The following is a 12,481-nucleotide window of genomic DNA, read 5'->3' as shown; positions in this document are numbered from 1 at the left end:
GGAAGGAAGGAAGGAAGGAAGGAAGGAACAGAAAGTAAGCAAGAAAGAATTACATTAATGGAAATTGTTATGAAAGAATTTTCTGATAGAGAAGATGGTGCATTCTATGCATCAATTTTTTTAAAGGCAGAAACAGGAAATCAAATTTAAATCGGGTCAGAAAAGTTAACTTTTACCATAAGGAGAAAATCCTTTACCTATCCAGGTGTTTTGTCAGGGTCTGCCTTCTCTAACTCTGGAAACTTTTAAAACTTCATGTTCATTTCTTCCTTTAAAGAGTGAAGTTCGGCCGGGCGCGGTGGCTCAAGCCTGTAATCCCAGCACTTTGGGAGGCCGAGGCGGGTGGATCACGAGGTCAAGAGATCAAGACCATCCTGGTCAACATGGTGAAACCCCGTCTCTACTAAAAACTACAAAAAAATTAGCTGGGCATGGTGGCGCATGCCTGTAGTCCCAGCTACTCAGGAGGCTGAGGCAGGAGAATTGCCTGAACCCGGGAGGCGGAGGTTGCGGTGAGCCGAGATCACGCCATTGCACTCCAGCCTGGGTAACAAGAGCGAAACTCTGTCTCAAAAAAAAAAAAAAAAAAAAAAAAAAAGTGAAGTTCACCAACTCTTGTACATACTTAAAGAGATTAATTTTTAAGCTCTCTGCTCTGATATAAAATGTACACCATCTCCTCTCCTTTCATGTTCAATTCCCACTGGACCAAACCAGGCATAAAAAGTTTGAAGGAGCCTCAGCTATTACTAAGGGAGAAATACATGGTTGAAGAAATGGGTCAAGGAGATTTAAAAATAAGCCCATCTATTAATTATTGTTTTCTATATGTCAAACACATACCCCCATGCACTCATTTAAATCTTATAATAGCCCTAAAAAGTAAGGAATGTTATAACCCTTCTTGTATACTTAGTGCACTAAAGCTAGGACGACGTAGCTAGTCCAAGATTACACAGTGAGTAAACGGTGGAACAAGAACTTGATCAGACACAGGTAGTCTGTTTCAAGGTTGTGCTCTTACCCACTGCCTTATACCCCATCCAACCCCTCAGTGATATGACACAATGAGAGAACTGCTGGGGCAGATAAGCCAGTGGCACTGCTAGGATTACAGACAAATCTTTTAGGATTACAGACAAAGAGGCACTGAGGACACTAGTTCTGCATGAACCACAACCTTACTCAGAGCAAAAGCTGGTCCTTCGGAGATGTTTCCCAAAAAACAGATGTGACTGGGAAGAATTCTAAAGGCAAAGCTATGAAAGCCACTGTGGAAATTCACAGAAATGGTGCCTGCCCATTATGTGAAGTTCTGGTCAGTAGAAGACTTTTTTGTCAAGTAATGACGTAAGAAGTGATTTACAGCCACCCGGCATTTTACCATGATGCGCCTCAGTGTGGGGTTTTCTTTGTATTTTCTTGCCCAGCTTAGAGTAAACAGTGCTTCCTGAAACCATTAGCCAATTTTGGAAGATCCTTGTTAACAACCTTTTCAAATACTGCTCCTGCCCTATTCTGTTCTCCCTGCCTTCAAGGACTCCAATTACATACATGTTAGACCTTTCACCACATCCTGTGTGTCTCTCATACTCTTTCCTGAGTTTTCAATCCCTTTCCTCTCTCTGCTCCAGTCCATTTCTTTCTGACTTACCTTCCAATTCGCTATTCATCTCTTCAACTGTCATCTGCTGTGAAGCCCACCATTGAACCCTCAAGATCTGTTGTTCTGAGTTCTAGAATTTCCATCCAGTTCCTTTTTGTCTCCAGTTCTTTACTAGAACTCGCGAAACTGTGATCTAATGTCTTGATATTAATCAGTTACCTTAAAGTCTGTGTCTAATACCTCCAATGTCTGGATATACTGTAGATCTGTTTTTATTGTTTCTTCACATGTTTTTCGGTCATGTAGATTAAACCCTGTATATGACAAACTATAGAAGGAATCTGAAGCTCTGGGTGATGTTACCTTCCTCTCAAAAGCATCTGTTTTGCTCCTGGAAATCAGTTCAAAAAGGGGTAGATCACTCTAATAATATCAATGATTAAGCTGATTTAAATGTGGGCTTGCCTTTGTGAGGGTTTCTCTACTTCTGGCTCATCCCCTTCTGAAGGGATAGACCCAAAGTACATACAAGAGCTCTGCCTACTTGGTGTGCTTTAAATATAGCTTTGTCTCCTCCATCCTATGAGTGCCAGAGGCCCTCCTCTCACCTTCCCAGCCTTTCATTTACTACTTTCTGCTTTGGCAGTAACCTCAAGGGGAGAAGTGGCATCAAATGCCACACTGACTTTGCTGTGCGTCCTTTCTCTCTGAGATGGTGACCCCTCATGTCCTCACTTCCTTGGGAGGCTCTGCTACCATCAAACAGATTCTTATATACATTATATTTTGTAGTTGTTTTCAGTGGGAGGGCTGGTGTACAATACGCTGTCCACCATTATTGAAAGTTCAAATCCCCCTCATGGCATTGTAATTGAAAATGTGGTAAGTTGGGTACTAAAAATTGGATGGGGGGGGGGGAAGCCAACAAGGAAACAGTTATAATCTAGAAGACAAGATTTCTTGGCAAGACAAAACACGGGATGGACTATTCTGATCTCTCCCTTCTCCTCTCATATGCCTAATTTGGATTTAAAAGCTTGAGGAAGGTAAATTAGAGGAGCTAAACAGATTTGTGGAGAAATAATACCTACAGCTAATAATTAGATTTTCTGAAAGTAAAGGTGCATGTTCAGGGGCAAATTTCATTTTACAATAAAAGTAAATTAACAAAATGTCACTGATACTGCAAAAAGGATTTAAAATATTGCTAATACTAGCTATATAGATCAAATCAAATACTAAAGACACAAGCATCTGAATGAAAACAAATAAATATAATACAAATCACATATAAATGAGATAATTCAAAACTTTCCAAAATATTAGTCCTTTCCAGAAAAGCTATATATTACATAACTATATGTGCAAGTCACACTTAAATAGCATTCACTGGTCAACCCAGGATTCAGACACAAACTACTACCTTTTGGTAAACTCTCTCCTTCTAGTTGAGTCAGACTTGAGAGCCCTGGGAAATGTATTAAATGGCCACTGTGTTCAATGGACTGTCTCCCAGAATTCACTTTCCATAACACTCTCTCTCTCTCTCTCTCATTTGGTTCTTTAGTAAAATTAATTTTTAGTTGAATAACAGAAAAGTCACTTTACTACCTAGCTAAGTAGCTGAGGTTTAAATCTAAATCTAAATTTATCATACAGATCTGGTGGATACCAACACTGCCATTCAGGGAACAGAATCTTGAAGGTGATGAGCCTTCAAAGAGGGTAAATGAAGACTCAGAGTCAAGTGAAGATAACCTCATTTCCTTGGCAACTTCCCATTTTACTTGATCTCAGAGAAATCTTAAATGCGCAGTGTAAACTGAATTTGAAACCTAAATCAGATATTCACAAAGCTTTCTCTGAAAAGAGGTTCACCCAAAGGTGGATCTATCAACATATCTATCTTTCTATCCATACACAGAGATACAGACAGACACACACATTACATACACAAATAATTGGAAAACTGGACTGTTTTAGTCCATTCTCACACTGCTAATGAAGACATACCTGGGACTGGGTAATTTATAAAGGAAAGAGTTTTAATTGACTCACAGTTCAGGATGGCTGGGGAGGCTTCAGGAAACTTGCAATCATGGCAGAAGGGGAAGCAAATACATTCTTCTTCACATGGCAGCAGTAAAGAGAAGTGTCGAGCAAAGGGGAGAAACCCTTTATAAAACCATCAGATCTCATGGAGAACTCACTATTGTGAGAACAGCATGAGAGTAACCGCCCCCATTATTAAATTACCTCCCACTGGATCCCTCCCACCACACATGGGGATTATGGGAACTACAATTCAAGATGAGACTTGGGTGGAAACATAACCAAACCACACCATGAACACAATCCAAAAATCAAATAACAGGGGCTTGGTTAAGTAACAAATTGATTTTATAGAAGATTTTCTTTATAACATGAAAAAAAATTCACAATCTAGTTCCAAACATTATAATGTGGAACAAATTTTTATAAGGAAAATGCAAAAGGGTGAGAGTAGAATATATGTGATTTTTAATTTTTCATTTATGCTTTTTTGCATTTTCCAAATTTTCTAATCCAACACAGTGCCAAAAGCTATTTCCTATTCATTCATCTTAAGGTCTATCAGTTACCAATAATCTATTTCTATAGAGAAGCAAAACAGTGTCACAGAAAAGGCCTGGACCCAGAGTAGAAAGATACAAGCCAAGTCCCAGCGTCACCCAAGCCTGAGTCACTCTGAACAAGTCACATCACTTCTGGGGCCCTCAGCTCACCCTTCTAGGAAGACGAAGGTCATCTAAGTACATGAAGTGATACATATGTTAATTAGGTTGATTTGGCCATCCCACAATGTATACATTTCAAAACATCATGTCGTACAACATAGATACAGTATTTGTCAATTTAAAAATAAATTTAAAAAATGAAAATAAAATGATGGACATCATCATCCCTGTCCTGCCTTCTTCCCTCAATAAGCATGAAGGTCAAATGAAGAAATGAAGTAAAGTCCATTAAAGACATCTGCAAAGTGGAAGCATAATCCAAGAAAAGAAATAATTCGTAACTATTAAAAATTATCCTTTTTTTTTTTTTTTTTTTTTTTTGAGACAGGGTGTTGCTGTCTTAGCCAGGCTGGAGTGCAGTGTGATCATGGCTCACTGCAGCCCTGACCTCCCAGGCTCAAGCAAGCAATCCTCCCACCTCAGCTCCCAAGTATCTAGGAGCCAGGCATGCACCACCACACCCAGCTATTTTTTTGTTTTTTGATAGAGACAGGGTCTCACTATGTTGCCCAGGTTGGTCTCAAACTCCTGAGCTCAAGCAATCCACCCCCCTCAACTTCCTAAAGTGCCAGGATTACAGGCATGAACCAGCCTTAAAATGCTTTTAAAGTTCTTGTAGATCTATGACTCAAGCTTCTAAAGTTAAAGGCTCTGTATTTTGCATCAGATAATATAGCCACCCTTATTTACCACGTAGCTGCTCCCTCAAATGTGAACGTGGGACCTGCACAGAGCACCAAGTCAGGAGTGCTGAACAGGTGGAAAGCACCAGCCAATAGAAAGAAAAAAAAATAAGCTGTGTATAAAAACCACTGCAGTGGCCGGGTGCGGTGGCTCAAGCCTGTAATCCCAGAACTTTGGGAGCCCGAGGCAGGTATATTGCCTGAACTCAGGAGTTCGAGACCAGCCTGGGCAACATGTGAAACCTCCATCTCTACTAAAATACAAAAAATTAGCCAGGCATGGCAGTACGTGCTTGTAGTCCCAGCTACTCGGGAGGCTGACGCAGGAGAATTGCAAGAACCCGGGAGGTGGAGGTTGCAGTGAGCCAAGATCGCACCACTGCACTCCAGCCTGGACAACAGAGCAAGGCTCCATCTCAAAAAAATTAAAATTAAAATTAAATAAAAAATAAAAATAAAAACCACTGCAGTGCAGCCAGACATGGTGGCTCACACCTGTAATCCCAGCACTTTGGGAAGCTAAGGCAGGTGCATCACTTGAGGTCAGGAGTTTGAGACCAGCCTGGCAACATGTGAAATGTTGTCTCTACTAAAAACATAAAAATTAGCCAGATATGGTGGTGCACACCTGTAGTCCCAGCTACTCAGGAGGCTGAAGCGTGAGAATCTCTTGAACCCAGGAGGCAGAGGTGGCAGTGACCAGAGGTCGCACCACTGCACTCCAGCCTGGGCAACAGAAACAGACTCCATCTAAAAACAAACACACACACAGGCTGGGTGCAGTGGCCTACACCTATAATCCCAGCACTTCGGGAGGACGAGGCGGGCGGATCACCTGAGATCAGGAGTTCGATACCAGCCTGGCCAACATGGTGAAACCCCGTTTCTACTAAAAATACAAAAATTAGCTAAGCGTGGTGGCAGATGCCTCTAATCCCAGCTACTCGGGAGGCTGAGGCAGGAGAATCGCTTGAACCTGGGAGGCAGAGGTTGCAGTGAGCCAAGATCATGCCACTGCACTCCAGCCTGAGCGACAGAGCAAGACTCCCTTCCAAAAGAAAAAAGAAAAAACCACATACACAAAAACCCACTGCAGTGAAGAAACAGCTGTCCCAGGCCCCCAGTGACATGTTAACAGTGATGATCAAAAAAAGGCAAGGTTGGAATGCTGTGGGAGACACATCCAGAAAGGAAGAACAAGGTCTTTTTTTTTTTTTCTAGACAGGGTCTTGCTTTGCCACCCAGGTGGGAGTGTGGTAGTGCAATCATGGCTCACTGCAGCCTTGATCTCCTAGGCTCAAGCAATCCTCCCACCTCAGCCTCCTGAGGAGCTGGGACCACTGGCACACATCACTATGCCCAGCTAATTAAAAAAACATTTTGTAGAGATGGGATCTCCCGGTATTGCTGGTCTCAAACTCCTGGGCTCACACAATCCTCCCACCTCAGCCTCTCAAGGTACTGGGATTATAGGCGTGAGCCACTGTGCCCAGCCGAGATCATCTTATTTAGATAATCACATACTCCTCTCCCTTCCAAATCCACTAGAAACAGAATCTTGATCAATACACTCAGAGATTTTTTTCCAAACTTTGGGAGAACATTAGTAAAAAAACAAAATAAGTAAAAATTTTGATTTTTATCTCATTTTTAAATTTTTGCCTTCTCTACTCTGACCACAATTCCACCATTTAATCATTTTGTGATCTTGAACAAGTCAACTTTTTAAATCCGTTTCCTTATGTATAAAATGTGCCTGTGCCACTTTTGTGCCACAAACGTGAACATGACATACGAAGCTCTGGGTGGACGTGAATGGACCTGGACTCAGGAATCTGGGACCCTAGTTCTGGTTTTGTCATTATCTACAACCACAATCACACCCCCTCCCTTCTCAGATTGCCTGGGACTAGTTGGCGGATTCCTGAGTCTTCACTCCAGCCACAGTTCAGGCTATACATGTCTGCATGGCCACTGTTCTCCCGGACTAGACTGTTACATACAAGTGACCACTCTGTTATTTCAGGCAGCACTCTGCCTCTGTCTGCTGTGCTAACTTTATACAGATGGTGCTGCCAAGTTGCTAATAACAGTATTGCATTTGAGTTGTTTTTCTAGTTACAGAAATAAACAGCTTCGCATTGATGTGTCCATGGGTTTTTATTGTCTGATAAGACATCTGTGACCAGAACTAGAAATCTGTGACATTTCAAGGCATCCTCCCGCCTTTCCTCCAACTTCTTCCCAAACTAACCATCTTATTTTAACCACAGTGAACATTTGTTTCCAGGTTTCCACTCTATAAACTTCCCATGATGAATAATCAGCATATATAAATTTTTGTCCTTTTTTTTTTTTCGAGACAGAGTCTCACTCTGTTACCCAGGCTGGAGTACAGAGGTGTGATCTCAGCTCACTGCAACCTCCACCTCCCGGGTTCAAGCAATTCTCCTGCCTCAGCCTCTCTAGTAGCTGGAATTACAGGTGCACAACATCATACCCAGCTAATTTTTGTATTTTTAGTAGAGATGGGGTTTCACCATGTTCACCAGGCTGGTCTCGAACTCCTGACCTCAAGTGATCCACCTGCCTCAGCCTCCCAAAGTGCTGGGATTACAGGCATGAGCCACCGTGCCCTTTCCTGTCCGTTATTTTTTAAAGACTCTACTTCTGAAAGTTCAATTATTGGATTAAAAGATATAGATCATTTAAGGCTCTTGATATGTATTACAGCATTTTCTAGAAAAGAAGTACCAATTGATACTCCCATTAGCAATGCATGAGCTTGTGAGCCTATCTCTTATTTGCTAATATGAGCAGTTAAAAAGAAGACACCTCTTTTTAAATTTTATATTTTTGAGACAAGTAATGAGGATAAACATCATCTTTAACTGGGTTTTTTTTTTTCCCTACTGAATTGCCTATGTCCTTTTCATGTTTTTAAGTTGCCAAATGTTCACCATAAGAAAATCTGTACAGCAATTTCTTCCACAGCTAAAAAAAAAAAATGGGAGACTTAACTCTCAACATAAAAATAAAAGGTGACCACCTTCAAGATGGTTGGAATTAATACTGTGCAAATTTAAACATCTATAACATAAAAACTTTTTAAATGTTCATTTCTTTTTGGATCTTGGCAAAAGAGAATTTAGTTCCAGTTGACTCCCCATGATCCCTCCTGCAATTCAAGAATGCTTTCCAGAACTTTTAGATATGCCACGGAGCAGAATGTTGACGTTCTCCTCTCAGCAGCAAAGAAAGTGGTGACAGATATGTCTCTAAAACCCCAGCCATCAGACTGAATTCTTCACACATAAGCAGCACGTGTTCGACTACAGAGATCCCTAAGGATTCTGAAACCTTAATTTTAACATGTTTCTTCTAAAGAAGACTTAAATTTTTTTCTTATTGAGTCTCAAAATCAATAGAAAACTCATTATATTTGACAACAGTTGAGGTTAACAGACTATTATTGTCACCTAACAAAATTATCCTCATTATATAGAGGGTAAAACTGCATAGGACCCAGGCAATAAAAAGTGATGGCAGAGGGAGACAGTCATACACAGTCATCCAATGTCACAGTCATGGAAGATTTGGATATTAACAAAACTGATTTGAAAAACGGGCAAAAATGTAGGAGTATCTGGCTAGATTCTAAAATGTATTAGAAAATGAAAAGTGGTATCAGAAAATGAATTTTTACAAAAGTCAGATGAAAGGTAGTGTTAAATGAGACACAGCATCAAGAAAAAAAATCTCAGCCCAGCACGGTGGCTCATGCCTGTAATCCCAACACTTTGGAGGCCGAGGCAAGCAGATAACCTGAGGTCAGGAGTTTGAGACCAGCCTGGCCAACATGATGAAACCTCATCTCTACTAAAAATACAAAAAAGTAGCTGGGGGTGGTGGCGCGTACCTGTAGTCCCAGCTACTGTGAGACTGAGGTATGAGAATTGCTTGAACCCGAGAGGCAGAGGTTGCAGTGAGCTGAGATTGTACCATTGTACTCCAGCCTGGGTGACAGAGCAAGACTGCCTCAAAAAAGAAAAATCTCGGCTGGGCGTGGTGGCTCACACCTGTAATCCCAGCACTTTGGGAGGCCAACGGGGGCGGATCACCTGAGGTCAGGAGTTCAAGACCAGCCTGACCAACATAGTAAAAGCCTGTCTCTACTAAAAATAAAAAAATTAGCTGGGTGTGGCAGTGGGCACCTGTAGTCCCAGCTACTCAGGAGGCTGAGACAAGAGGAATGCTTGAATCTGGGAGGCAGAGGTTGCAGTGAGCTGAGATCATGCCACAGTACTCCAGCCTTGGTGACAGAGAGAGATTTCATCTCAAAAAAAAAAAAAGAAAAATCGCAACCCTGCATTACAACTGCCTATTCCAAATATGAGGCTCTGAAGAGAGATGCCACCCCAACACTGAATGAAATAAAATCTCTTTCTCTCTCAGATTCACATGGAAGAAAACAAGCTAGAAGGAGACTTCAAGGCACTGCCAAAGTTCTAATGAGAATGAAAGAAAAGGCATACTTCACACTAAGAATTTCTGGATGCTATCCAGAAAGTCTATCTAGTAAAAACGATCATGAGTATTAATTAAAGAAACCAAATTAAGTGTTCTGACACAAGATAATGATTTGAGGGGAAGCTTTAAATTTTTCCACAGGGAAAAGCTTTCCAATATTTTATTTCAATGAAAAAAAGAGCACTAAATCCGAAGTCCTTGAGCAAATGTGTACTTCCTGCCCTAGCAAAACCACCTCACAAGATGTCTGCACATTTTGGACAAGTGCCTCTCCTTACGTCACTGGCTGCTTACTGGAATCTCCTCTCTCAGCTAACATGGCATGCTGTGGGAACCAGGAAACAGAGGGTGAAGCCGTCATTCACACCCTTTCCTCAGCTTATTGGATGTTCACGTGGCCCAGCTGTGCTGCAATGTGCTCTGCAATTCCACGGTTCCCATTTTGTTGAGGAAGGGGGCTGCAAGGCTGAGGACAGCATGGGCTGCAGAAGCGGGCTGCAGGTGCCAGGAAAGGGAGAGGAAGCACTCTAATATGCTTGCTCTGGGAAGTCTGGGTGTGCCTCCCTTTTAACGTCCTTTGAGACAAAAGAGTGGAATGAATAACCTAGCTTGGTTCACGAAGAGGGAGCAGAAGGCAAGTCCGGCTGGGAGAAAGGCTGGAGGAAGGCAGGGAAGGACAGGGAATTCTGAACACAGGAAATCAGCTCCTCCCATCCTATGGTTCAGGGGAGACAGGAAGGCTTTTAAGGATGGGCCAAAGGGCAGAGGTTTCCAGACGGACTGCAGTTGTGGGTCTCATGTGGGCATCATCCGGGCTAAAGGAAAACCAGAGAATGAAATGAGGTTGGAAGGGGGTCAACCCAAGGACAAGAAGGCCAGCAGTAACCACTAAGAAACTCGGTGACAAACAGCCTAGGTCAACACTTTCCACGCTCTTTTTTCAAGATAAATAGATCATCTTGCATGTATTCCTCCCTTTTCAGTTCAAAGGGTAGTTATACAAATATCTGGATCCTGTTTATTAATTTTTTTGAAGAGACAAGAGTCTCGCTCTGTCACTCAGGCTGGAGTGCAGTGGCGCGATCACAGCTCACTAGAGCCTCGACCTCCTTAGCTATGACTAAGGCACAAGCCACCACCCAGCTAATTTTGCTTTTTTATTTTTTGTAGACAGGGTCTTGCTATGTTGCCCATGTTCGTATTAAACGCCTGGCCTCAAGTGATCCTCCCACCTCATCCTCCCAAAGGGTTGGGATTACAGGCATGAGCCAGCGTGCCTGGCCTTTATGCTGTTTAGAATGATTTGGGAATCTTCATTAATACAAGGTCTTTACTCCCACATTAAAAAAAAAAAAAAGAAAAAGTTAAATGGGCTTTGACTGCGTAAGTGTTTGCAAAAAGAGACAGGCAATTTGCAAGTATTTGAAAATACATCTTTCTATAGTAGCGGTTTCCCTTTGAGACACAAGCACAGCTTTTCTTTATTCTGACCTGCCATTAACTGGCCTTGTGCCAGATGACTAGCTTCTAAGTGCCTGGGTTCTCTCCTCTGTAAAACAATGAGGATGACAACTCCCTCAATCGCCTCTGTGAAGATTACAGGCAAGAGCTACAGCTCGTATGGCGCCTAAGACACAGTCAGCACTCCAAACGAATTAGTTCTCCGCCCCAGCTGTCTTCCAGGAGGTAACAGCCAGGGAACTACAACAGCCTCCTTCACTTGAAGTTGCTCTGGGGTCAGAAGTGCTCTTCAAAATAGTTTTACAACTCCTGACTAGTAAATATACCCTGAAAAGGTGAGCACATAGGCCTCAAAGACACAGCTGGGCACAGGTGTTGAGAGGCATCAGAGTAATGCATCTCAGCTGGTAGCAAGCACTTTCCAATACTCCAAACTGTGCTCCTTTCAATGAGAGTAAATGCTACTAAGTGGCTGCAAAAATAAAACCACCACGAGAAATCCTTTCTTTAAAAATCATTTAATGAAAATCACACTCACATTCATATAGCTCTCTCTACATTTCATGCTTAACAACCTAATTTCTTCAGTTGCCCAAGTTGTGATGCTTTTTCCCACCTCGTTATCTTCCACAGGTCTGGAATACACTGTCCTTTCTCCATCTTCACCTGGCCATATCTCTTTACCTTTTAGATCCCTGACTGTATTAGTCCGTTTTCACACCGCTATCAAGGTTCTACCTGAGACTGGGTAATTTATAAACAAAAGAGGTTCAACTGACTCACAGTTCTGCATGGCTGGGGAGACCTCAGGAGACTTACAATCATGGCGAAAGGCAAAGGGGAAGCAAGCTTCTTCACAAGGTGGCAGGAGAGAAGAATGCAAGGAAAACTGCCACTTTTAAAACCATCAGATCTTGTGAGAACTCTCTATCACCAGTACAGCATGGGGGAAACGGCCTCCATGATCCAATCACTTCCCACAGGGCCCTCCCCCTGACATGTGGGGATTACAATTCAAGATGAGATTTAGGTGGGGACACAGAGCCAATCATATCACTGACACCACCACTGAAGCTGGGAAAAGGGCACATGGGGATTCATTGTACCATTCTCCATACTTTTGAATATTTGTGAAAATTCCATAGTTAGGTCTTTTAAAAACTATTTAATACAAGAAATGAAAGAAAAACAAGGTGGGTTATCCCAAATACACCAATCCCACCTGTCCATGAACCTGAACTGTGGCACATCCACTAACAAATACGTAGCATGGCCCAGGATCTCATGGATGTGTCCTCAGTAACCCCTGGCCTGTTTTATGTGTCATACAATTTCACATATTTCAGCGAGTCTGGAGGCATACTTTTTTTTTTTTTTTTTTTTTGAGACAGAGTTTTGCTCTTGTTGCCCAGGCTGGAATGCAA

At 42.1% G+C, this 12,481-nt stretch overlaps 1 long non-coding RNA gene across 1 annotated transcript; it reads right to left on the bottom strand.

Moving 5' to 3' along the window:
- Positions 1–3,763: 3,763 nt before the first annotated feature.
- On the bottom strand, positions 3,764–12,219 carry LOC116554040. Its single transcript, XR_004270024.1, has 3 exons — positions 11,992–12,219; positions 7,490–7,495; positions 3,764–3,815 (listed from the first exon to the last, which is right to left on the bottom strand). It is a non-coding gene; the product is annotated as an uncharacterized LOC116554040 (long non-coding RNA).
- Between the last annotated feature and the right edge of the window lie 262 nt (positions 12,220–12,481).

This window comes from Sapajus apella, unplaced genomic scaffold (genome assembly GCF_009761245.1).
Source record: "Sapajus apella isolate SASKATOON/1434 unplaced genomic scaffold, GSC_monkey_1.0 scaffold13, whole genome shotgun sequence".
Lineage (NCBI taxonomy): Eukaryota > Metazoa > Chordata > Mammalia > Primates > Cebidae > Sapajus > Sapajus apella.
Note: the sequence above shows the minus strand (reverse complement) of the source record. Positions and strands in the feature narration are given on the sequence as shown.